This window comes from Vicugna pacos, chromosome 6, assembly GCF_048564905.1.
Source record: "Vicugna pacos chromosome 6, VicPac4, whole genome shotgun sequence".
In the NCBI taxonomy this organism is placed as follows: Eukaryota; Metazoa; Chordata; class Mammalia; order Artiodactyla; family Camelidae; genus Vicugna; species Vicugna pacos.
In genome coordinates, this window is record NC_132992.1 from 34,316,528 (window position 1) to 34,343,881 (window position 27,354).

The 27,354-nt window shown below is 44.8% G+C and overlaps 1 protein-coding gene across 2 annotated transcripts in view; it reads right to left on the bottom strand.

The window, feature by feature from the left end:
• Positions 1-25,216, bottom strand: part of STXBP6 (syntaxin binding protein 6) — a 229,051-nt gene extending 203,835 nt beyond the window's left edge. The window contains exons 1-2 of one of the 2 annotated variants that reach the window (XM_072962873.1): positions 24,927-25,017; positions 24,385-24,534 (exon numbers count right to left, since the gene is read on the bottom strand). The gene's annotated coding sequence lies outside the window, so the exon portion shown is untranslated. Of the gene's footprint in view, positions 1-24,384; positions 24,535-24,926 lie in introns of both variants that reach the window. The other variant, XM_015242004.3, reaches the window with a different exon arrangement.
• Positions 25,217-27,354: the final 2,138 nt, after the last annotated feature.

The window sequence follows — 27,354 nt, forward strand, 5'->3', positions numbered from 1 at the left end:
TGATTACTTGGTGAGGGCTTTTATCACAACCTTCAGTTGTTTTGAGATGATCACATTTAGCATCTTATGAAACCCCAAACCCAAGTGCTTTTTCTTTCCTGGTGAGCCTTCCAAGCCCTCTTCCCTCTCAAGTATAAGCAAAGCTGGTTCGATGCCTTACCATTCAGAGAAGAAATTTTTGAGCTCTCAGATTACTGCGTATAAACTACAGACTGGGAGGCCTGCTCAGACTCAGTTACTGCCAAAGCACGACACACGGTACAAACGATAACAGATGTCGCTAGCACAGCTTCCTACTTACCCTCCCTTCCAAGCTCATCACAGTGAGAGCCACAAGGGAGTCACTTTAACTTGGCCTCCTCTTAGAGGTTTTGATCACACCATCGGTCACCTTCAGAAGCAACATGACCATGGAAGGCAAAGGAGCACCAAATCCTCCCAGCAACCGAAGATTCTATGAACGCAAGAGGGTTAAATGATTTACATTTTCTGTAGTACCACAGAGTGATTTAAGGCACAATTTTCCTAATATCACTCTCAGGACACACTGCAAAAATCAGAGAGAGGCTCCAAACCACTTAAATATACTCTTCCAGCTGAATCTCCATTGAAATCAAAGGTAAGGAGGTTAAGAGGAAGTGGGCAGCCTGTTCTTATGAAACAGCCAACTCAATTACAAATGATGCCCCACCCTGGCCAAAGTCTTCCTTTCCTCTTCATCCTGCTATCAGCAAGGGAGGGGGGATATGGGGGGATAAATTAGGAGTGTGAGATTTGCAGATACCAACTACTACATATAAATATATAAAATAGGTAAACAACAAAGTCCTACTGTACAGGGAACTATATTTAGTGCCTTGTAACAGCCTATAATGAAAAAGAATATATATATGTGTAACTGAATCATTACATTGTACACCAGCAATTAACACATCATTGTAAACTGACTATACTTCAATTTTTAAAAAAGCATAATAATGTTAAAAAAAAAATCATCACTCTGGTCTCCATTCTCTTGCCTGTCTCACCTCCAACAAAACCTCTCCTGTCTGTCCTCTACCTCAGTCCCACCACCTAAACATCCCACCTCTGACCACAATATCCTCAGCTTCGGGTCCCTCATTCAAACCTCCTTCACTGTGCTGCACCATTTGGGCCTTATTTGAGTTTCATTCCACACCCCTCTGACTCAGCTTTCTTTCTAAAGGCCGACATTTCCACAGCACATCTTCCGTATCACCCTCCCCAAGTGCCCTCAACCTCCCTCCATCACCCTTTTGTCCTTCCTCTTCTGCCAAACCCCAGCCCGACACCTACGCTAGCTCTGTCTGTACCCACAACCGAGCACCTGGGCACTGGACACTCGCCCTGCATCCGCGAGCGCCAACTACAAATGAGTCAGTCCTCCGCCACGCTGGGCGATCCCAGTGCTCACGTCTCCCACTCACTCATTCCCCCACTTTCCTCCGCTCTCATCTCACTTTCAAACGACCGCCCCTTCTGACAGCCACACCACCACCACCACGCCTGCCCCCATTCTCAGATGACCTTGCCTCCTAACACAGAAATGGAACCCATCACATAGCAACTCGCCGGTATCAGACTAACTTCCTACCAACCTTCAGCTTCTGCCCTCCTGTTGCATCCTGCTGCTTCCCCTCATCCAAGGTCAAGCACTCCACCAGGGTCTAGATCCCACTTCACCTCACCTTCAGACTCACATCATCAATTACTCCTTATCTCTTGTCTCCTGTTTATTCAATCGACATCTCCCTTTCAACCAGATCCTTCTCATCAATACTTGAACATACTCAGGTCCTGTTTTCAAAGCACTCCACCCTCAACCTCACATGTTTCTAGCTGGTGGCTTACCTCCCCGCTTCCTACAAAGACAAAGTAAAAACTGTCCTCCTCGGGTATCTCTCATTTCTCTATCTCCCATTCATTTTCAACCCATTCCAAATGGCATGGCTCCATCATTCCCTGAAACAGCTCCAGGTCGGATCAATAACGATCTCCTTTTTGCCAAATACAAAGGAGAATTTATTTACTTATTTATTCTTTCTCTTATTGGACATTCTGCTGGTATTTGGCAATGTCGATCCATCTCTCCCTGAAGCCCTCCTTACTTTGGCCGCTACAACCAAAGCTCTTCTCCCTGCCATCATGGTTCCCTTCTCCTTGTAGGCCTGTCCTCCTCTACCTGTTCATTTAGGGCTCAAACTCTTCAAAGCTTGAACCTACATCTCCCTCGCTTTCAGCTCTGTATCAGCAACAGGCAAAAGCCCAAGTACTCACAGGGACAGCAGGTAATACAATTATGTGAAACAAAGCTGACTTTCACTTCCCACTGAGAGGGACAACCTAAAACATGACAAATTGGGCCGGATAGCTGGCAAGACCACAGGCATCAGGGTAAGATGGCAGTGGGGACAGGTACAGCCGATAAAACGGAGAGGAGAGCGGGTGCTCCTACTCAAACAATTACTTAGCTCAAGCCAGAAGTCCTGATTTATACATGAAAACTCACGCTTTTTAAATTATGGCAATTAAGATTTCCTTCTGGTGCAAAGCAAAGAAATCCTGGGATACACCAAAAGGAGAATTTATCGGCTCATTTAACTGCAAAGCCTAGAGGTACAGCTTGACACTGGGTTTAATCAACGTGATCAGGACCAGTTTCTCTGTCTGAATTCTTTGTGTCCCTAATTCTCAGGTAGGATCTACCCCATGGCAGCAAGGCACTTGCTAGACCTCCTGACCACATCCTACCAGGTTTAAACAGAAAACAAGGAAGATTCTCTTTCGGGAGCTCCCCCCAACCCCACCCCAGTCTCAAAATTCCCCCTGATTGGGCCAGCTCAGACTATAAGGGAATTCTTGAACCAATCATTGTGGCTGGACAACTGCGGAATGACTGGCCAGCCCCGAGTCACATGCTTTGTTCAGAGTCAGGGGAAGAAGTTTATCTAAGCAGAAGGTCGGAGATTGGAGAATAGGGAATTTCTTAAAAGGAAATTAAGGTGCTGCCATCAGGAGAGAAAGTATATTTGGGGCAGCCAAAAAACCCATAAACATGCTACAGCAGCTTGTTCAAATATTTTAAAAACACTACGCAGGCCAAATAAAACAGGTTTGCTGGCTGAAGGTGGCTTGTCAACCTCCAGTTCCAATCCTCCTTCCTCTACTTGTTTCCTAGGTGATCTCATCCAAGCCTGAGCCTTCATGTACCATCTCTATACCAGAAATGCCACATTTTTATCCCTGACTCACAAATTCAACTGCCTACTCAACATCTTCACTTGGCTGCCTCAAACTCATCCCAAATTCAGTTTGCTCAAGATGAAATTAATGGTCTCCCCACCCCACACTCCTCTCCCACCCAAAGTAGTCTTACTCAGAGTTCTTCTCTGGGGCGGAGGGTGGAGGGGAACCTAAGAGGAGGCAAGACCAACATGACTGGGGTCCTGCAAGAAAAATAAAATCTTTCGGAAAGTCAACTGTCAGTCAACTGAAATTCGTTTGTTACTTCAAATATCTCAGAAAGACATCTGATAGCTTAATTCATTTAAATTTACAATTTTCATGTTCCATCTCCCAATTTTTTTCAATTTATTTTTAAGACACATAGAAATAAAATATCATAACTACCAAAGGCAGGAAAATTGTCAACGGACCTTGAAAGGTGCTCTTGCTTGCATGTTTGTTAACACAGCTGTAGTTGTCTAGCAAACATATCCAATTTGATCCTGACAACAACCCAGGAGGTTGGTAAGGAAAATTATTACCATATTTCACCAGATCTAAGAAATCACTGACTGTAAGATGCACCATTTTATGCACTACTATATTAAACAAAAACACCACAAAGTAAACCACACATATAATGCACTATGAAATGCATCTTGTTTTCAAATAAAAATGTATGTCTTATACACCCTAGTGTTCCTAGCATCACTATTTACAATAGCCAAGACATGGAAGCAACCTAAATGTCCATTGACAGATGACTGGATAAAGAAGTTGTGGTATATAAAGACAATGGAATACTATTCGGCCATAAAAAATGAAATAACACCATTTGCAGCAACACGGAGGGGCCTCAAGATTATGATACTAACTTAAGTAAGTCAGACAGAAAGACAAATACCATATGATATCACTTACATGTGGAATTTTTTTAAATGACACAAATAACATTATTACAAAACAGAAATAGACTCACAAACAGAAAAAAAAAACTTATTAGGTTACCAAAGGGAAAGGGGAGAAGGAATAAATTAGGAGTTTGGGATTAGCAGATACAAACTACTATATAAAAAATAGTTAAACAACAAGATCTTATTATATACGTATAGCACAGGGAACTACATTCAATAGCTTGTAACAACCTATAATGAAAAATAATATGAAAAAGAATGTGTATATACATATATATATATATATAATTAAATCACTATGCTGCACACCAGACGCTAATACAACATTGTAAATCAACTATACTTCAAAAAAAAAAGTACATCTTAGAATCTTTGAAAAACATTATCATAAGCCTCACTTTTCAGATAAGGAACCAGAGGCTCAGACACCTGCTTGAAGTTTTAATTAGTAAGATGAAGAATAGATATGAACCCATAGGATCAGTTTCCTAATCTGTCTTTCCCTGAGTTTAGCCCCTGGGTCTGAATGATCTTGAAAATTTCTTCTGGGGCTCCCAACGCTTTTCTGATACAAAGGTGGTAAAGGAAATCAGCACTGAGTCAACTCAATAAATGCTTTTAAACAGACATGGATTCTAAGACGGAATCGTTAAGGCCTTGACTTTTCTCTAACTCCTAGACAGCCTGGGAAAGACGTCAGATGTGAACAGCAATATATGCCAGGTGTGTAAGCAAAAGATTACATCATTCATTTCACCGCTAACTCGGTAGGGCTGACACAAAACTTACAGTTGACTGTTAATTTTAAGCATGAATCACAAGACGATACTCACTTGTGAGGGGATATGACTGGGTATCTAGTCAAGATGAGACTTTCATTCTTTTATAATAAAATATGCCTATTTAATGATTTTGTCTGTTTCTTTGCTTCCAAAATAACCATCTGGAAAGGTGCCACGTTCTACCTACTTCTTGCAAAGCAAAGGGGTAAGCCTAATCAGTCTGTGCAAGAAGTCTTCTGATTTCAACACTTAACATCCTTTAAAAAAAAGATTTGCTACAAAAAGCCAAGAAATTTGGTGTGGGATCTGAGTAAGACAGAATAGGCTTAATTCGTGACACTTTAAATTTTTAAATCTAATTGTTTTGCATTTTGTATCCCCCACAATACCTAGCGCTGTGTCTTAAACATAGAAACTGCCTACTAAATACACATGGTAAGATACACAACAAGACAAATGAAGTCCCTCTGTCCTCATAAAGGTTCCTTCTTCCTAGGGCTATGCTGGCTCTGGAGGAGGAGAAACAGTTTAGCAAATTCTTGGTGGTGCCTGCAGTGAGCCTATCACTGTACCAAGGGCACATCAAATGTAATACTGGAAATCCTCAAGGAGCAACAGTCTAATTAAGTACAAATATAAAAGATATGCAGGTGGCAAGGTTACCTTAAGTATGCTCAATAACCAGACAATATACTAAAACGTTTTAGCATCACATTCAAGCAGGGATGGATATAGAATCAGGAGAGTCGGTGTAGCCAGTTGCTGGATATGACCTTGGGCAAGTCACTTCTTGAAACATTTCCTTAATTATTCCCTACCCATCCCTCAAGGCAACTGCAAAAGAAATTAAGGCTAGAGGAAATCTTTTGCAAACCATCCAATACTATAGTATGTAAAGCATTTTAGGAATAGTAAAATGTCCTATTGCCCAGAATATTTCAATGACTTCTTTTTGGGAGTCCCTTAAGCTAAAGCCAGAGGGCTCTTTCTAAAATGCAAACCCAATCGTTCATTCCCAGGTTTAATGACTCTTCACTGCCAAAGGATAAGTTCTTAACCATTTAGCTTGGTAGGTAAGGCTCTTCAAAAACTGACTGCTCTCCAGCCCTATCTGTCTTTACTTTTTTTTTTTTTATTGAAGTATAGTCAGCTATGTGTTGATTTCTGGTGTATAGCATAATGTTTCAGTCATATATATATATACATACATTTGTTTTCATATTCTTTTTCATTATAGGTTTCTGGCTTTACTTTTCAAAGACCACACACAGCAAGGACACAACTGCTCTCTGATCACATCCTCTTCCACATTTCTCTACCTTTGCATTCTTGGGGAAGTTTCTGGCTGTGATTTTCCTACCACACCCAGGACTCCACAGCCTGGCTCATATACCACCTTCCACATCATTACGAATCTCGAGCTTCTCCAGGGCAAGGAGAGCCAATGCTGCCTCCTTCCCCATTCCTCGCACCAAGCCAATCTACAGCAAGCAGCTCAGTAAATGTTCCTGGAGCAACTGGCATGGGAGATCCTCATTTGCATAATACATAAAGATGGTACCAAGGAGAGAATCTCAAGGGAAGGCTGTCAACGAAAAAAAGGCTTAGAGGCCGTAATAAAAATACTATAGGTACGCATCTCTTATCCAAATCCCCTATGGCCAGAAATATTTGGGAATGTAGACATGTTGACATTTTGGAAATGTAATATGTACCTTTCACTCCCCGTGGAGTGTAGGTCAGGACCCCGTACTCAAACACAGTAATACTTCTGCAGCAAAGCTTACAAATTACCCCCCCGACTGAGCTAAATGAAGACTATGAACAGCCTCTTGTTCAGGAGAGCTATTACCAAATGGGTTACAAGAGCTTTCAGAGCAGCTGGGATTTCGGAATTACAGAGCGAGGAAGGGGAGTCCACCTCACCTGATCGGTGTCCATGGCTCCTTCATATCCATTTCCTCATTTGCTCAGAAATTCACTACGGCAGGACTGACCTATTTTAGGCAACAAATAAAAGTGGCCACACACCCAAACAGCCACAGAGAGGCTACAAAATGTTCTGAGAAGACGAGGTTCAGAGGTACACACAAATAGTCTTCATCACTGGCAACTGGAGATGTTCTTAGAACATTAAGTGAAAAAAAAAAACCAGTAATAATTGCCAGACCCAGCACTGAAGGACCAGGTGGGAAAAAGCAGTGATACCCAGTGCAGGAAATGCATGAACAACTGTGTGAATAAAGACCGTTAAGAACTCCCGCCACTGATTCCTAAATGGTTCTCCAACTGTGGGGGCAGAAACGTACACATACAAACAATGACACTCAGAAGCCAAAATCAAGCTGTCCCAGACCAACACAACTTGCTTCTGTACTGAAATAGAAACAGCAGTGCATGCCACCTGCTCTCCAGAGCTGCAGGGAAGAAGAGAATTATACTTTTTGCAAATATTATAGATATATACATACACATACACACATATATATATTTTAAACAACCAGAAAGACTCCCATTAATGCCTTGCATGAAAAATTTGCTTTAGAACCAAGTGCTTTCCTTTCTTAAAAAAAAAGTACTAAATCAGCAGAAAGAGGAAAGATTACATAATCCCATTTCCAATGAATCCTACCACCTGGACACACATATTGTGGTGACCTATGAATCTGAATTTCTTATTTCAGGGAGGGAGAGAATGCTGCCTCAGAACATTTACAGCAGGCATCTCAATTCTGTCACACACCAGAGGCAGGCAATAATAGCCAGAGCTACTATTTACCCCACTGAGCCTTCACAACACACAAGGCAGGGTGTTGAGCCCTTTCAAAGTCTCAACTGTTCCTTGCATTAATAAAATAACCTACCTTATAGGCTATCATCTCATTTTACACCTAAGAAACTGCATCTTTCAATAAAGATCCCAGAGCTTTTAAGAAGGAAAGCCAGATGACTGCAATGTCATCTCTTGCCAATTACTTGGTTTCTATTCTGAAAATAATGGCATAGTTCATTCTCCATAGCACACACTTCTATCCCCTACTATATATATGTCTTTTTCATTAAGTATATAGCAGAAACAACTCCCCTGTTCACACCTAAAGCTTTTCTCATATATCCCAGCTAAACAATGTGTTCTCTATTCCTTCTTAGAAGTTCTCTTTGAATGTGCCCCATCCATCTATCCCCTTTTGGGTACCTATCACATACCAGGCACCATGCTGAAGATATAAGATGTACAAGTCACAGTCCCATCCCTCAGATGTTCAGTCTACATGGCATAGAAGCAGCACAGACCAACTCTGCCCCAGGGTATAAGTTCTGTGGTCACAGGTGTCAAAGAGGTGGTGTCTGAAGAATGATTGCAAAGATATATGATGGACAGGAGGAGAAAGGCATTTTAAAGACTAAAGAATGAAAATGAATGATGCTACTGGGGTACTTCATATCATTCAGAAAAGTATCAAATTACAATGGAGAGAAAGCTGGGGAAAAAGGATGGAGCTAGCCAATAGACAAGCAAAGGTCAAACACATCCCAGTCCACAAAGACCAGACTTCTGCACCTGCCTGAGCTCAGCACCCAAGACAGTGGCCTGCCCTATGAGGGGAAAAGGGAGGAGTCAGGGCAGCCATGGGCAAGGGAAGCCACGGTGCTCATCGACCCTCCAGGAGAGCCTGGCCACCTCTTTCCAGCTCTCGTCTTAGCTCCTTTATTCTTACCCTAAGTTCTGTGGATTCTAAGTACTACTGTCTTGCTTTCATTTTTATTTTTTGAAGCCAGTATCTGCCAGTTAATCATGACTCTGAGACCTTGAGTTGAGGATAGGATGTTGTTCCATCAAAGGTTCTTCATCCTGAGGGTCAGCTCCAAGTTCAGCCCAGAAAAGAAATGCTCACAGAGCTGGGCAGGAGACGAGAGAACTGATTTTAAATAGATTTTAAAGAGAAATAGGTAGATCACAGATCACCAGTTACAGAGAGCATCAATAGCCTCCTAAGCGCCAGGTCACAGTGAGGACTGGCAGCACTGGTGGGTTCTTACCTGCGCCTCCTGGGCCTTTAAAGCAATAATCCCCATGTGTTCCCCATTCCTCATCTGATTCGTGGCCTCCCATCCCTCTTCAAAAGAAAAAAGGAAATTCTGTTGCTATATAATGTGTTATTTTTAATTAAAGTGGATTTAAATTAACTGTTATGAGAATTTCCTGACACCCTATATGACAATTAAACACATCCTGACTTCCTACACAAACTCAGAGTGAAAACTGATGATTCCAAGGACTCGCCCTACATAATGACAAGGTTGACGGAGGAAGGACAGTGTGTTTTTAACACAAATACAATCTCCTCCAAGTGGAAATTTGGCCAGAACACATAAAATATGGGGACACTTCAAAATCATTTACTCATACATATAAATACTGTTGAATTCAGTAAATATCACTCATAGAGCTGTAAGTTGTTTTATTAATTTGGGAACAAGACAAAGTCATTGCTTGGTTCTCCCCTTGTACGGACCAATTTAAAGCTTTGGTTACCATAAAGCAAGGAACCAACTTGCAGGAGAGAATGACCTTAAACTGAAAGTTAGATTTAAAAGAAAAGAATCTTAGAAATATTTTAAAGTTCTAGAAAATCACAATGAGTTGAGGAACAAAGGGCTGGAATTAAGAGTCCCAGGTTTACTACTGATTCACGCTAGAAACGCACAGCCTTGGGGGTCCTTATCTGTAACATTCAGTATTGAGGAAGCCTCGGGTATTCATTGAAGCGAGCGCCTTATTCCCAAAAAAAGAGGCTTCTTAAGACAAAACCAAACCAAACCAATCAAAACAAAAAAACTTCGAGGAAAACTTCTGAGGATAAAAAGAACTTTAGACACTTGCACCTCTAAGATAACACAGGTGAGAGCATGTGTACTGTAGCTCTGCCGGAGACGACAGCCGGACCATGACCTACATCCTCGTTACACATCCAGGAACTAGTCATCCAGTTACACCCACTCGAAAAATAAAGACGTGGCGGAACTTTTTACTCCTCCTATCACAGTGTTTATCTTGTGTTTACTCAGTGCCCTAGAAAATTTCAAATACAAAGCACCATTTATAAGTTTCTTTCTTTTGGCAGGAGGTGACTAGTACGTTCAGGCGTCCCCTGGCCAGGTCCAAATCTGAGGTGTTTAAGCCACACATGCACATGGGATCGTGTAATCTGCTAGGAAAACAGGGAAAGAGGCCCCGTCAGGTTCTCACAGTCACTGGGGCCGAGTGCTCCTTAGCAACACCTGGCTCTTCACACCTGCTCTAGAATGCTCTGTAGGAATTAAATGTGGTAGGAAAATGAGTGCTTTACTGCGGGGGGGGGGGGGGGTTGTTCATTAAAACGTCCTCACAGTTTTTCTCAGAGCCCTCATTTTATCAGGGGAAAACTGTGAGTATGAATGAAATAAAATTCTAATCTGTTTTAGGAAATGGTTTGGTTATCTGGTTACCCACAGCCCAGAGCTGTGCCCTGAAAACCAAGGCTGTGCAGGATGTAAGGTGCTAAGAATAAAGAAACCACCAACCAAAGAAGCCATTCTGCTGTATAGTCTCAAGAGGAGACCAGAGGCTTCTCTGCTACAGCTCCGAGCCAGAAAAATCAGCAGCAGTTTCCACGTTGCATGCACTCAGCTTCTAGACAGCACTCCCAAGCTCAGTGGGAGGGACTGGCTCACTGGGGTCCGAGGGTCAGGAAGGGTGAGAACAAGCCTCTGGGATGGCCAAGTGTATTTCTGAGTCTCTCCCAGACCCTTCACATCTCAGGGCTGGCTGGATGCCCCAGGGCTTATCTGAAAGCACCATGCCCAGAGCACTCTTTTCAGGGAGTAATTTCTGAACGTCTTGACTAGACGCCAAAGCCACCAACCCATTCTGTGTCGGAGAAAACTAGTGGGTGATTTTCTCTTAAGATCAGGATTGTATAAAAATATATACCACATCTTCTTTATCCAGTCATCTGTTGGTGGACATTTAGGTTGTTTCCACCTCTTGTTTCTTTAAACAGTGCTGCTATGAACACTAGGGTGCTTGTATCTTTTCGAAATTGTCTCCTCCAGATATACGCCCAGGAGTGGAATTGCTACTCGGGCATAAAAAAGAATAAAGTAATGCCATTTTAGCAACATGGATGGACCTCCAGATAGTCATACTAAGTCAGAAAGAGAAAGAAAAACACCCTATGATATTACTTATATGCGGAATCTTAAAAAAAAAAAAGGGCACAAATGAACTTATTTACAAGACAGACAGGCTCACAGACATAGAAAATAAACTTATGATTACCAGGGGGAAAGGAGGTGGGAAGGGATAAATTGGGAGTTTGGGATTTGCAGATATACACTACTATATATAAAACAGATAAACAACAAGGTCCTACTGTATAGTACAGGGAACTATATTCAATATCTTTTAATACCCTATCATGAAAAAGAATACATAAAGGAATATATGTATAAACGAATCACTATGCCATATACCAGAAATTACCACATTACAAATTGACTATACTTCAATTAAAAAAAAAACAGGAATGAATAAATAATAAAGAACTCAGCCATATTCTGCCTCCTCCAATCAGATTTTCTAAGAGTGCTCACAGAATCAAGTCTCCAATGGTGACAATCAATATCCATGAACACGTCTTTCCTGGGTGGCTGTTTGCCCACAACAAGGAAGAAAGAGCAGAGCAAAGCCTGCAGGTCAGACTGTCAGTCCTGGCAGGACGTGGGGCGGGACACGGAAAGGCCCTCCACCGCTGCCAGGAGCAGCAGGGCCTCAGAAATCGTGTTTGGAAAAAAACAAGGCCCCTGAAGCCTGACTCTGGGTTCTCCTCCCCTCAGATCCCTGCCGGGCAAGGACCCACCCAGATCCCAGGGTCTGCACAGGACAGGGTGGAAACCAGACCTCTGCCATCAGCACATGGTTCTCTGGAGGCAACAATTTTGTGATTCCTTCAACACTTATCAGAGGCGAGGCTGGGTGGGGAAAGGGAAAGGCATTCGTGGCCCTGGGGTAAGCAGAGCTGAGCCTGCCTCCTCAGTCACGCTCACTCTCTTCCCACATCTCTGACTTTTCATCTACAAAGTGTGAACACTCACAACAGTAAGCACTTCAGAGGTGACTGTAAAAATGAAAAGAATTCGTGAAAGTCAGGCTAATCTTTCAGCCTCTTCTAGGCAAGCCTCAGATAGAACGTTTTGTTTTTTCAGTCACCCACAAAGCCTCCTCCTTATTCACAGCACCGGATTCTGAGATGTCTTTGGCTATTTCCCCAAATCAAATACATGCTCGAAGGGCATCTGGAAAGCCACTAAAAATATCCACAGCGATATACTCAAAGCAATTCCAAAAATGTTTTCGGCAATACTTTTGGAGTCGGTCTACAATCTTCCAGAGTGACTGCCCATAAAAGGCAAACATTGAGATGTGAAGTACTTTTAAGCTTTCAGGTTATCTTACCACCTTACAGTCGCCCTGAGCCACAGACTCTGGGGCTTCCCAACTTTTCAGCAAGTTCCCAACTAAAGGTTTTATGCCTCTGCATATGCGTGGCCCACCTCATCCTGCTGTGCCTCCTGCAGGGAGGGATCTCCAGAAAAAATGTCTGAGAATATAAACTGATCTCACTGACAGGTGACTCCCATCAATAGAGATTTCAAGGATTTTTTCATAGATGATTTCACTTTGTTTTCAAAAGTAAAACAAACAACACAATAGAAAACTAGGCAAGAGACGCAAACAGGCACTTGACAAAAGAGGATATTCAAATGCAAAGACACGGAGCTTCAAATGGTGATAAGGGAAATACAAATTACAACCGTAATGAGAGACCTCCATTTGAACATCGGAACAGCTAAAATTGAAATGACTTAGCAAACTAAGTATTGGCAAGGATGTGAAGTAATGGGACTCTCACTTACACCAGATGGGAACACATGTTAGAATGGCCATACTGGAAAACTGTTAAGCTGCAGTTACTAAAGGTGAACATATTCACATCAAAGGACCCAGGAATTACACACACACACACACCCCCAGAAATGCACACCTATGTGTACAAAAACATATTGTTCACAGCAGCACTATTCATAAACATAGCCAAAAACTGGAAACAATCCCAAGGTCCATAATCGGTTATTGTGATATGTTCATACAATGGAATATAATCCAGCTACTGCTGCATTGCACAAGGGGGATGAATCTCATAACGTTGAAGGAAAGAAGTCAGACATAAAAGAATACAAAAGTATGAGTGTATTTATATAAATCTCAAAAGCAGGCAAAGGTGCTCTATAGTCTTAGAAGTCAGGATGGCGCTCCCGAGGAGGAGGAAGTAACGGGAAAGTACAGGCAGAAGGGGGGATTCCGGGCTGCTCGCAGCTCTCCCTCTCTTGACCTGTGTTAAGACTTAATGGATGTGTTCAGGGAACGGAAATTCACTATACTGCATCCATGTAGTATGTGCTTGTTTCTAGGTATTACATTTTAAAAAAATAATTTTTAAAATAAAAGTATACCCACCAAGATGTCTCCTCCTGTGCAAAGCCAAAGAGGGCAAATTGATTTAATGATCTACTGGCATAAATTTATTTAAGCAGTCACGGCCAGTATAAAGAGCAGTAGACACCAGGTCACGCTCCCCTCTCGTGCCTGCACTTGTGAGCCTGTGGTTCCGAGGGAGTCTGACTCCCCAGGTCTCAATATTCATGGATAAAAACAGCTGGGTAATTATGAGACTTAGATGAGGTACAATGAAGGGGAGGCTACAGCTCAGTGGGAGTGTGTGTGCTTAGCATGCACGAGGTCCTGGGTTCAATCCCCAGTACCTCCATTTAAAATACATAAATAAATAAACCGAGTTACCTCCCCACCCCTCTCCCCCCTAAAAAAGATAGAACCAGAGATACGATGAGAGCACTTCGTATTTGTATGTACAGTTGGTGTTCCGACGTTGGTTCCTAGGACAGCAGCACGTATCACAGCAGATGCAGCTGGAAAGCAGGGAGAACTGGAGGAGACGCAGGGAGACTCTGAGGAGCTCCGGGGAGTTACTTCCAAGAGTTTCAGGGGCCGAAGCATAGGTTCTTTGTGAAATTTCACTGAAGCTCCAACTGGAGTTATTGTAGTCTGCATTCTCACAGCTGCATCACGGGAGCCACTCCGTAATAAGCTTTCCATCAGAAAGAGAGGGCTTTTCAGCTTACATTTGGAAATGACACTCACGCTTCATTTTGGAAGCATCAAATTTCCTTGACTCCCAGTTATGTCCTCATTCTCTCTGAAGCTTCTGTCTTCAGGGGACTTCCAGGTTCTTGGTGAGTCTCTCTCTAAATGTCTTAGGTCCCCTCTGGGTCCCAGGTTAGGAAGTAGGCCTGATGAGGCAAGGTAGTGCTTGGGAAAGCAGTCTTGGCCTCACCCTAACTCAGGGCTTCTTTAGGGCCTGGGGCTAAGCACCGGCAGCCTCAGCATCCTGGAAGCTGTGAGACGGGCAGAATCCCAGGCCCCACCCCAAATCCAGTGAATCAGAATCTGTGCCTTCACAGGATGCCCAGGTGATGCATGTGCACCTCAAGATTTGAGAGGCACTAGACCCAGCTCACACTGCCTGTCACTTGATAAACTGAGACTCAGGGCTAGAGGGCATAGCCTTGCCCAGGGGATAGAGTTCATTCCTGTGTGAATGCCTCCCCCCAAGGCTGGGCCTATCCCCATGAGCCATGTGCTGTGCCTGTTACTCTATTTCCAAACTTGGGGTCACAGTTTCCTGGAACGTGGGAGCAGGCAGAAAAGGGCATGGGGCAGGGGACAAAGGAGGTAGGGAGAAGAGAGGATGGAAAGATGTGTCTCACCCTCATTTCTCTGCAGCTTTCAGGAAAGCCAGAGGGTGGGAGAGAAGGGCAACACTGGAGCTCTGAGCAGGGAGAGAGGGGAGTCTACTGAAGCTCGTCTTGTCCATCAGAGCAGGGACCCAGGTCCCTCCCAGCTCCGCGACATGGCAGCTGCCAGACCTGACACAAGCCACATGAACTCTCTCTGCCTCAGTTTTTCCAACTGTAAAATAGGGATAAGTAACAGTACGGAGCTCTGAGAGTGGCTGGGAGGATGAAAGGAACCAGTATCCATAAAGCACTTAGAACAATGTTCTATGGGAGCACATAATCACCTCTAGGGAGATGTTATCCAAAGAATATACTGAAGTGAAAACGGAACAGACCAGACAGGAAGGGGAATCCCAGAAGAAAGCAGCTGTCCAGCGCAACATATTTTTATTGATTCTCCCCATACACCAGACATGCGAGGCCTTGGAGATAGAAAAATGAAGAGCCCGCCTTTGGAGGGGTTCACGGTTGAGTGGGGTTTGACAGCAAGGCTGGTCATCAACAAGTTCAGCTTTCCCTGTTCCACTTTTAAAAAATCAACCTCCAGACAGACCTGGGTGTGCGTGGCTGGCAACGTCAGTGAAGGATCTGATTCAAAAGGAAAAGTCTCATTTTCAGTTGGTGAAATTGGGAGAAATGTCTACTTTATGAGCACTGAGCTCTTTATATAAGCACCAAATTTCTACCTCCAATGGAGGTTTTTTCCCCCCAACTATTGTTACAGTTGCATAAGGATTTCATTTAGAAGGACGTACTTCAGGAACACCCAGCTTTACACACCTAGCTCCTTCTCAGCAGCAGGTCAGCTTCCTTACTGCTGCTTAACGACAGGGTAGCCTCAGTTCTTCAAGAATAATATTCACTTCTTAACCTAGACAGTGCTGGCTGTCACTTGAGACTGTGAGGCCACATTATTCCCGCACAGTCGAGAAACAAAAGACCAGCTTGCTGCTCTGCAACCTCTCTGACCAACAGTGCTCGTGAAAGGTGACGCCAGGAAAACACACATATTCACTTGCCTCAGAAATCAGATCGTTTCCGCTTCCACCTTTGGGAAGGGCAGTGCCGTGCCGGCGAGGCCTGGGATACTAGGCTTCAACCCGGCATCTTGCCTCTGATTACTTGATGTCGGTGCAGCATCAGTTTGGACGCTCAGCCCTGGCCCTGTGACACAGTGAACAAGCCCCTCTTCTTTGGAGCCACCAGGCAAGAAAGACCCACCCCTGCCAGTGCACCCCACAGTCAAACAAGGTGACACAGGGCCTCACAGGTGAAATGAGCACCCTGAGGAAAGCGACGAAGTTCAGGCTGTGAAGACGGGTAACTGGTTTAATTTACTGCACTCGTGGTTTTGTTAAAAATCTGACAAACTATTTGTGAGTCATGTTCCCCCCCGGAGGAAAGTGCAAAGGCTCCATCAACTTAACCGAAACGTAAACACAATCTCTTATTTCCTCCCCTTTCGGATGGTGACAAAGGAGAAAGAATAAAAGTTAACAGGCCACCACTCACCTCCTGTAACCCTGAGAGGATGCCGTCACCTATGCCAGCACTGCAGAGTGGTGGTCCATGCTTACGGCAGCCCACTATCCTAAAGCACAAATGCTCTCACAGGTGCTATTTATTTGAGCTTCAAACCCAGCCCAGGAGGCAGGCCAGCCGGCAGGGACTGGCCCCAGATAGCAAGAGAGGAAACTGAGGCTTGGTGAGGGCAGTGACCCAGGCTCTAGGTGGGAGAATTACAGCCAGTGCCAGGATTTAGTTCCCTGTTCCTCCTCTTTGGCTGTTCCCCATTCACCTAATTCAACTGAATCTTTCCAGAGTTTAAGAGACTCACAGAAAATAAATTGATGAAACACCTAGATTTTCTAAAGCCAACACGGAACAAACATTCTCAACTTGGTCCCCAGAAATGTTCACTCATGCTATGACTGAAGCTCTATGGAGCACATCTTGGGTCCCTTTATTTCCTGCCATCTTTGTGAGAGATAAACATCAGTGAAGGGGAAAGACAGCCAGGCAAGGATGGGTTGAGACCACCACACCAAGGAAGCTTAGCACCAACTGAGCAGCCCCGGGGCGCCCTTCTGGTCAAAAAGAAACCTAGTTCATGAAAGCAGAGCCAAGACCCAACACCTGGACTGAAAGTGATCCGGACTCAGCTGAGACCCACACAGTGACCTGACCAAAATCATGGTCATCTGAGAACCAGGAAGCCAATTAACGCTGTTCTGAGGACTAGAATTCATACCCCCTTCCCTACAACCTCTCCCTCTACCTCAACCCCACCTACACAAATCAGAAACTTCCTTGAAGCCCTTGGCTTTCTTCTATGTATTCTTTCCTTAGTCCTAAACATGGAATTCTCAACACTGTGGGAAGAAGGTGAAACATTTAGCACTCCAGGTGCATCGTGTTGAGCACTTTTCTACAAACTAGGTCTCACTCTGACCTCACAGATAAGAAACCATGGCTTGGTTGCTAGGTACCTTGCCCCAAGTCCTCCTTGAATGGTGGAGCCTCATTTCACAGTCAGCTCTGCTCACCCCACCGCCATCTTCACACTGGATCAGCTTCCACGCAGAGTGGTCCTCAGACTGGCAGCAGCCGCATCGGTGCGAGCTTGTTCTAAGAGCAGAATCCCCGCCCCAACCCAGTTCTACTCAATCAGAATCAGCCCCTTAACAAGATCCCCAGGTGCTTCTCATCCATGGGTTTGAGAAGCACAGCCACCACTCTTAAAGAGGTAGAAACAGTCTACACAGGGGAACAACCACCCCAGCTTCAGTGGTCTTAAACCTCATTTAGCATCATGATTTAGAGGCAAATACATTGGTGATTGTGTAGTGTAAAGTATCATGTGAACCGTGTTTAATACAGTCAGAGATTTTTTTTTTAAGGGCAGTATTGACACAGTTCTAACAGCTTAGAAGATGGCACTAAAACGTCTACCACAGTCAAACTGGTGCAGCCACTATGGAAAACAGTATAGAAGCTCCTTAAAACACTAAAAATTGAGTTGCCATATGATTCAGCATATATCTGGAGGAAACTAATTCAAAAAGATACAAGCACCCCAATGTTCACGGCAGCACTATTTACAACAGCCAAAACATGGAAGCAATCTAAATCTTCACAGATAACTGGATAATGAAGATGTGGTATATATATACATACATACATGCATACATATATATATACACAATTGAATATTACTCAGCCATAAAAAAGAATGAAATAGTGCCATTTGCAGCAACTTGGATGGAACTAGAGATTATCATACTAAGTGAAGTCAGTCAGAAAGAAAAAGACAAATATCATATATCACTTATGTGTGGAATCTAAAAAATGATACAAATGAGCTTATTTACAGAACAGAAATAGACTCACAGACACAGAAAACTTATGGTTACCAAAGCGGAAAGGCGGTAGGGGAAGAATAAATTAGAGGAGTTTGGGATTTGCAGATACAAACCACTATATATAAAATAAACAACAAAGTCATACAGTATAGCACAATATCCTGTAATAAGCCACAATAGAAAAGAAGATGAAAAAGAATATATATATGTATGACTGAATCACTATGGTGTACACCAGAAACTAACACAATATTGTAAATCAACTATACTCCTATTAAGAAAAAATTAAAATGAACAAACAAAAAGGCTACCACAATTAAATCTTAATGGGGAGGAGTTAAGAACAAGCTGTCCGGACGGTCAGCACTGCCCATTGCCCTCTGGTGGACCACAACAAGGAAGCCTAAATACGGAATTAGTCTCCAGAGGGAAATCTAGAAACACACTTCAGTGTGACGATCACAAGGTATTTGCCATGAAAACCATCTCACTGATTCAGGAGCAACTTAGAACATAACCCTTTTAATTCAGAGGAAGGACTTTGAGATGAAAGAGTAACAGTAAAATCCTAGAAGACCCAAAGGCAAACAAGGAGAAAGAAATTATCTAGATCTGTGTTTTCTGCCCAAGAGCAGAAAGTTTGGCCTGAAACTCTAGCCTCTTCCTGCATCACTCTCATCACTTTTTTCTCACTCTCCTTTCGTTTCACCCAACTGGCCTTCTTGCAGCTTCCTTCTAATTAAGAAATTCACACACTATAAAATTCACCCTTTTCAAGTGTACAATTCAGTAGTTTTAATGTGGTCACATAGTTGTACAATGATCCCAGAATATTTTTATCACCCCAAAAAGAAACTCCACACCCCTCAACAGTCACTCCCACCCCTCCCTCTCCCTGGCCATTACTGATGTACCCTGTCACTGTGGACTTGCCCATTCTGGACATTTCATAGTGGAATCATGCAATATGTGGCCTTTTGTGTCTGGCTTTTTTTCATAGAGCATATTTTCAAGGCTCATCTGTGTTGCAGCATAAATCAAATGTCATTACTTTTTAAGGCTGAATGGTACTCCATTGTATGAGTACACATTTTGTTTATCCATTCATCAGCTGGTGAACATTTGGGTTGTGTCCACTTTTGGGCTATTATGAATAATGCTGTTATGAACATTTGTGTACAAGGGCCTGTGTGAACAGGTTTTCTGTTCTCTTGGGAATATACTGAGGCGTGGAATTGTTCATGAGGTACTTCAGTGTTTACCATTTTGAGGAACTGCCTGTTTTCCAAAGTGGCTGCAGCATTTTACATTCCCATCAACAAGCTAATGTAGGAGGGTTCTGATTTCTCCACATCCTCACCAGTACTTGTTATCATATGTCCTTTTGATCACAGCCATCCTGATGGGTGTGAAGTGGTATCTTGTTGAGGTTTTGATTTGCATTTCCCCAGTGACTAATAATGTTGAGCATCTTTTCATCTGCTTATTGGCCATTTGTGTATCTTATCTGAAAAAAAATGTACATTTAAATCCTTTGCCCCTTTCTAAATTGGATTGTTTGCCTTTTTGTTGTTGAGTTGGAAAAGTTCTTTCTTTTTGCTTCTTTTTGAAACCCAAGTCAAGATCCCCTCTTCCTGGAAAGTTCTTCCTCCAAATATCCAATATTCTCCAGCGGGACTTACATCTGAATTAATCCCTCTGTGCCTGAAGCCACTATCCTCAAAAAGCCTAGGAACATTTCCCTCTCCCCTTCTGTCCCATTTACCCCCTCCTTGCTTTCAACCCAAGCCTGTGCCTCCCCTCCTCTCTATCCGCAGTGAGCTCTCCTGGGGTCACTAGAACGCATCTGTTACTTTGGTGAATTTACAGAATCAAGAAAGAACTTAATGACAGGTTCTCTCACCAGCACCACAGATTCACTTGGTCTCGCTCCATGCTAGGCACAGCCCTTTTCTTCCGTGCTCTGCCAAGCATTTACACGTAGGCTCAAGGACTTCGCACTCATGCTCCCTAACGCCACCAACCTAAAACACCCCTTCTCCTCTCCACAAAAGTGCCACCCATCGTTTCCAACCTCTTCAGAGTCTAGCCCCTCCATGGAGACTTCCTCGGCCACACAGCTTAAAATGGTTTCTCTCTACTCTTAAGTTATCAGAAATCACCTACAGAGTTCACTACCAATTCACCAAGTAACATCTATATTTTATGAATGCCCCTCTGTTTTAGGGATATACCAAGGGGAACCAACCCACCCGTAGACGGTGTTAAACAACGTATTAGCGCTGCTGGAATGTGATGCTGCAGAAATGGGCTCTTGGAAGATACACACATAACCTCAGAAATGTCCTGGGAAACGTTTAGTTGAATAAATAGAACCAAGTTTTCTGTGGTTGATACTGCTGACTGCAGTACTCCTCGGAGTCTTTTATATGATGCATGTGTTGAGAATCTCTAAGGGAGGGAAAAACATTAGGCATGCTCCCCAGGTGATTTGCCCGTTACAAGAGCACACCTGTTAACATCCACCCAACAGCGTTCTTCCGAATATTCTGGGAACTGCTGAGATAATTCTGTTGCTGCTCAATTCTATCAGCTGGACAGCAGAAACCATGTTTTCTACCAGGGTAAGGAACCAAATTTGCTTTGTTTTAGGATGCCATTAATTGGAAGTCGCTGTTAAGATGCCATAGGTTACAGAAAGAGAAAGAAGAAACTATACATTAAATGAGTTCAGACTCTTTAAGACCTACCTGGATTTCTGAAATTAGAAAACAATGAAGCATGAAAAGAAAAAAATGTATCTTAGAATTGAGCTAGGGCCACATAAACTGAGTGTTCATTTAAAAGCACCCTCTAGGAAGGAACCAGGACTCTCTCTGACCCAGTAACAACAGGCCCTGGTGATCAAAGAGAAATAAAGTTATCAAAATGACCGTCTCACAGCAGACTTTCCCAAGGGAGCAAAGAGAATCAAGCAGTCACACGCTGAGAAAAGTGAACCCCAGGCAAGGAAAGAAGCTTCATCCACTTGGGAAAAAAATCCCACCAGCGAAAAGTAGGGGTAACACCCAAAACAAAGTTACGGAAATGAATTTTGAAACAGAAATGTTCCCTACTCAAGTTAAGTGGGAGAAAGCATTTAAATTAGCTAGTGAATCTCAGGAATTGCAAGCCCAAGGTTGTTTCTCCACCGAATGCTGATTATGGTCAGGAAGGCCAGCATAGACCTTGCGGTTTTATCTCCTGAAACACTAAGTGGTACACTTGAGCTTTTGAATAGGTCTCTGATCTACTGATAGGCTTCTCTAGTGCTAATCATTTTAAAACTGAAACAAAGCACAAATGGAAAGCTGAGATAAAGCCTGATGGTCCGCTGGGACCCCATTTGGCATGGCAACACAAGAACTAGTTAAAGTGCTGACCTCCTCGGATACACAGTCCACTTGGGTGTGACACAAACCTTATTCTTGCCCTTGGATGTCATCTCGGGAACCCTCAGATTCCAGCGGGTTCCCAAAAGGCTCTCTGATACAAAGCAGCTAAAATTCAAGGCCACAACCTAGGCCTTCTTAAGTCACGGCGAGCTGTCAGCCCAGGACTGTGGCTTAGGGGGCAAGGAGAAAGGTTTAAGATGGGGTTGAGCCCAAACAGTGCTTGATTATAAGCTCAATTATACAGAATAGCGAAGCTACTGCACAGCTCCCCCGAAATTAGGGGGAGAGTGGGAGAGGGTCTCTCAGTCACTGCCAACACCACCACCCTCCAGAAGGATGGAAGGCCTTAAGCAGGTCTGATCACCACGGGACATCTGTCACCTCCCTCCAAGACCTGGGTAAGCTGTCCCTTCAGAGAAGATACCACATTGCAAATTCTTTTTGAATGTGCTCATAAGTGATTTACCTGTTCTCCAGTCTTAGGTTCAAGCAGCCAGAACTTTCTGCAACCTCCTCTCCACAAATGTCTGTGACCCTCAGAGAAAGTAAATAGGGTAGCTGTTGGATTTATCAATACCAGAGTCACCAAGTTCAGGCTAACCCAGAGTGACCTGGACGCCATGGCTAAGTATTTAACAGTATGAAGAGAAGGGGGAACTTTCTTTTTTGTAAAATTCATTCATCTGAAGAGGAATCAGAATTCTTTAAGCTGGATGATGGGAAATGGCACAAGTATCAGAAATACAAAATGCTTTCGGCAAGTTCCTAAAATGCCCTGGAAAAAACCTGTCTCTATAACAAGAAATATTAAAATAACGGCATTTCAGAACAAACCTCATCTCTCTCTCTCTCACCCCCAAAGTCAGTGATTCTATAGGCGTGGTCCCTAGTTTGGCAGCACTGGCATCAGCTGGAACTAGTTAAAGATGCAAATTCTTGGACACCCCCTGCCCCCGCATCCTAGACCCAGAGAATCAAAGGCTCAGGCAGTGCAGCCAGCTATCTGTGGTTTAACAAGCCCTCCACGTGACTCATGCGCCTGTTCAAGAACCACTGCCCTAGGATTAGGAAAGACGCAGCACCTGGGGGGCGAGGGGCTCAGGAGCCTGATTAAACCCTTATTAACTGAGTGAGAGGCATCCTCACCTGTTCTTGCCTCTGATCAGCACTGGCCCTTAATCACACAGACTGATTCCACTGATGAGGGATTGAGTCCTTAGTCCAAGGTCACTATTACAGATCAAGCCAGAGCTCTGGCTCAGGGTCTGCTAACTCCTTCATCAACCTTGGATCTCAGACTGGGCCTTACTAACATGTCAATTCTGGGGCCCAGGGCTCTGCACATTGATAAGGCACCCCGCCCCACCCCCATCTCCTAATCTACACCACACTGCTTCCTTCAGATAAATAAGAGGACTGGAGCCTCAACTCTTAAAATCAAAAGAGAGATGGATTTAAGGGAAGAGAAAAAAAGAAGACAAAGAGCTCCTTTCAAAGACTGCAAAACCAAACCTTTTGGTGAGGAGTGGGTAGAAGGGAGAAGACTTAGGTATCTTGTTGTAATCAAAAGAATTAGTTAATTCAAAAAAACTGAGTCAAGAGCACAGCCACAGTAAGGCATGAATGCTGCTTTTAAAGTTTTCTTAGCCCTTTTCATGGCCATTATCTCCCCTGAGTCTCACAACAACCCTGCAATGCAAGGGGATAAGGTCACTATTATCCCCAACTGACAGGAGAGAAAACTGAAGTTCATAGTGTCTAACAATTTGTCCATCAGCATAGTAATCTGGCTGTAAACCTGAAACTTGACCTCAGGTCTATCTCACTCTAGAACCGGACACTCAGTGATTTCCGCACCTGGAAATCTGCCCCAAAGCTGATTAACCCCCCGGAAAAAACAAAGAGAAAAGCACGCAGCAGAAATGATGAGCCCCTAAAACATGGCACTTGAACAGTGTGTGGGTTCCCCTTTAAGAACTTAACACATAAACCCAACAGCCAAGGTGTTCAGCCAAAAGAGGGGAAAAAAAGAGGCATATTTCTAGCCTGCATAATCATTTCTGGACCAATTCCCACTAGCAGCCTCGGAGGCGAACAGCGGCTCATTGCCAAGCTGAAGCTTCTCCACCCCCCAGGTTATGACAGCAGCTCTGACTCGTGTGCAGGCAAAACCCCAAAACTCAAAACAAGAAGTGAAAATCGTGGAGCTGGGAGAAAGCGTCAGCATCCTCCACACTCTAACCCATCCAATGCCAGTTCCAGGGTCCTGGGGTCGCCTGGAACACAATCTTAGGAGATAGTAGGATGAAGTGGAAATTCTTATGAACCCACTGCCCCTATTTCTTCCCACCCAGTCCCTGAGGAAGAATAATAGACAGAGGAGAGGGTCTGTTATGAAGTCCTGGGGCTGCAGCCCAAGCCAGATACAACCCTGGCATCCTCTCCTAAGGAGCAGTAGGCCAGCCCAAACTCTCCACCTGACTCTTCCTCCAGGTTATGTCCTTTGCAAAGACGAACGGGTTGGGGTTGGTGGGCTGTTGTAAACCTGAGAAAAGGCTGGAGGAAAAATCGGGCCATCCACCTACCCCCACGTTCCCTGCCATATGTGTGCGCATCATAAACGCTAACTTGGAACCCCGCGCCCTTGGCCACATCAGAGGTTGGGGAGGAGGCGTCGCCCAGCTAAACGTCCGGGAGTCGGGGAGCCATGCCCGTTCGGACAGCCTACCTCAGTTTTGGCAGGAATGCTTTTCCTAGAAGACGCCAGCGAAGCGAAGATCTGGGTGATCCGTGAATTTCAGCCGGGGGTGGAGGAACTCAGCCCAGGGGCGCAGCGACCCACTCAGTTCCTCCACACTGGGGTCCTCGGGAAGGCACCCTGGGGACCCACCCAACCCCAGGGACAGTCAAGAAAGAAGGGCTCCATCCTCAACTTTCTCAGAGGAAACTGCTCCACTCTGAGGCTTGCCCAGCCCTGCCCGCACACCGGGTCCCAGGTTTGGAGAGAACCAGGGACCCGAGTCCCTCTCGGCGCGCACAAAGCAGCTGCGCGCGGGCGCACAGCCCCCTCTCCCGGCGCCCGCCAAGTTGAAAGCATCTCTCTGGGTGCCTGCCTACTCCCCCGGCCCCGTAGCGGGGGTCCCTGACCTAGCTGCCCGCATCAGACCCAGCGCCGGGCGCCCCAATTGCCGCGGCTGCGGCAGCCGCACCCCCCCAAACCCTGGCCTGGCTTTTGCCGAACCCGCCTGGCTCCCCACGCCCCGGCCGTACCGTGTAGCCCAGTTGGTGCCCCGGCAGTGCCAGTGCGCGGCACGCGTCCCAGCCGGCGAGGCTCCTCCGCGGGAGCTGCCCCGCGCGGGGCTCCGGGCTCCGGACGAGGCTCGGCCGGCCCCGGTGCTGGCTGGCCGCCGCCCGCGGCTCCCGCGCCGGCTCCCGCTGCGACGCGCGAGGAGGGAGGGGTTGAGGGGAAACTCCCGGCAACTCCAACTCCGGGCGCTGGAGCTCCAGCTGCAGCCGCGCGCCGCCCGCCGCCGAGTGCGAGCGCCTGAGAAGCGAAGCTGCCCCCGCGGCCGCCTCTGAGCATGCCCAGTGCCGCCGTGGGCGAGCCCGAGCGCCCCGGCCCGGGGCAATCACTGAGCTGGGGGCCGGGACCCGCCCCAGGCTCCCGAGCGCCCGCGGTAGGGGGGGGGGGAGGGCTGATGCCGGGGAGAGGACCCTGGAGCAAAGGGCAGGGGAGAAACAGCGTGCTGAGGGCTTTGCAAGTTTCACGGGTTGGGGGAAGTTTGTGTTAGAAAGATGAGCTGCTTCTGCGAGCCTCTCTGCAAGACTGTATTGGAAAGGAGAAAGAGGAAACATTTATTCTCCCGGAGAGACAGGTGGACCCAGCACAAGGGTTTTATCCCGTGTACTCGTTTTTTCATTGCCTAGGGTCGCAAACTAACAGAGCTAATAGGCCTGGCCGGCAATGTGAGTGAGTGAAACGGGTAGGAGGCAGCGAACTGGAGAGAACTCTGAAGGCAGAGAGCCCCTGGGCTCTAAATTTCTATTGGTGTCGTGGAAGAATCTGGGCCTGCTTTAGCTAGATATTCTGATTTTCCAATACATAACAGAGATTTCGATTTTTTTCCTGTGAAATATCCCGACTTTTAAGTCTTGATAAAAATTCAGTTTTTTAAAAACTCTAGACCAAACGAAACCTATCTAAGTTCCTTCTCTGCTCAACCCGCAGCCAGCCAATTTGAGGATTATGGTTTCTGCGTTCTTTTAGCAAAGAGGAACTGAGTGCCCACGGTGGTTTGGGAAAGCGCTGGCAAGAGTCCAAGATGATTCAGATTGCCATCGAAGTATGGCCAGTTACTAAGGAAAATAGATTTTCCAGACAGAAGAGGGCTACAGATAAATGCTGAGGTATTCAAGAAAAGAAACTAAGTTACTGATGTGGAAAGGGGTGTGAGAACTGACTCTGGAGAAACATCATTAATAAAAGTACCCAAGTGGAAAGTCTCTGTAGGTTCCTTGACAGTACTCTGCTGAGACATGTTGAAGTCTGGGGGAGGGGAAAGGGAAAAACGAGTAATATGACCGACCCTGTCTGTATTTTGAATTTTGATATTTTTCATGTTGGGCATTAATTTTTTAAATATTGCATTGAAAGATTTATCTTGATTATTGAGTTATTTGATGTCCTGTTAAACTTTAAGGCCCGCCTCATCCTAACCCAGGCCTTCTGGGACATTAAATGGTGGTATACTGCTCCGCTTCACTAGCTATAAAGGGCAAGAAACATCATGCTGAAGTGGGAAGGAGGGGTGGAGTAGTGGATGGGGGCTGAGGCAGAGGACTTGGTTGCCAATTTGTGGAGCCTGAGCTTGATTTTGTAGGCTGTGCAGAGCTAGCAAAGATACTGGGGGAAGAGCGAGGCATAATCCAAATGGCGGAATGGAACTCTAGGAACATGGCTGAGCTGCAGACCCGGGAAGGTGGCTTGGAGGGAAAGAATGGGAGGAATAGGGATGCCTACCTAGGCATAGTCACTGTTGTGGTTTTATGAAAATCAGAGAGATTTCCCTAATACATTCACATGAGCTCTGCTTGTTTCTGGAGAGACTGGAGGCAGGGTAGCTTGGGGCCAGCAGGAGGGCCTCTGGGCCTAAGCCTCAGCCATTTTCTGCCAGGTTTCCATGGGCAAGAGACCCCACTTTTAAGCTGCACTTTCCTCATCTGTGAAATGGAAAACAATTCTCACAGCATCTTTGTACGGATTCAGAGCAGCAATGTATGTCTATAGGGCTTTGAAAACTCTGAGAATTTAAGCAAATATAAGGCATTGTTCTTATCTCTTATCTTCTTATCTACACCTCCTCTATCTGAAATTTAAACAAGGAAGTTCTACGGCTTTACAAAATTGCCTTCAGTAGCAAGCTCTTTCAGTGTGTTCAAGATTCTGTTTACAAATCTTCGGAATCAGCTTTTGAGTAATTCAACATTTTTGTGAATTAAAATATTCCTGTAGAGAAAGAAATAGATGAGGGAGATTAAGAGGTGCAAAATTCCTTCTAGTGGCAAAATAAATGAGTCACAGGTATGAAATGTACAGTGTGGGGAATATAGTTGATAACTATGTAGTATATTTGTATGGTGACAGATGGTGACTAGACTTACCGTGATCATTTTGAAATATATAGAAATAGCGAATCAC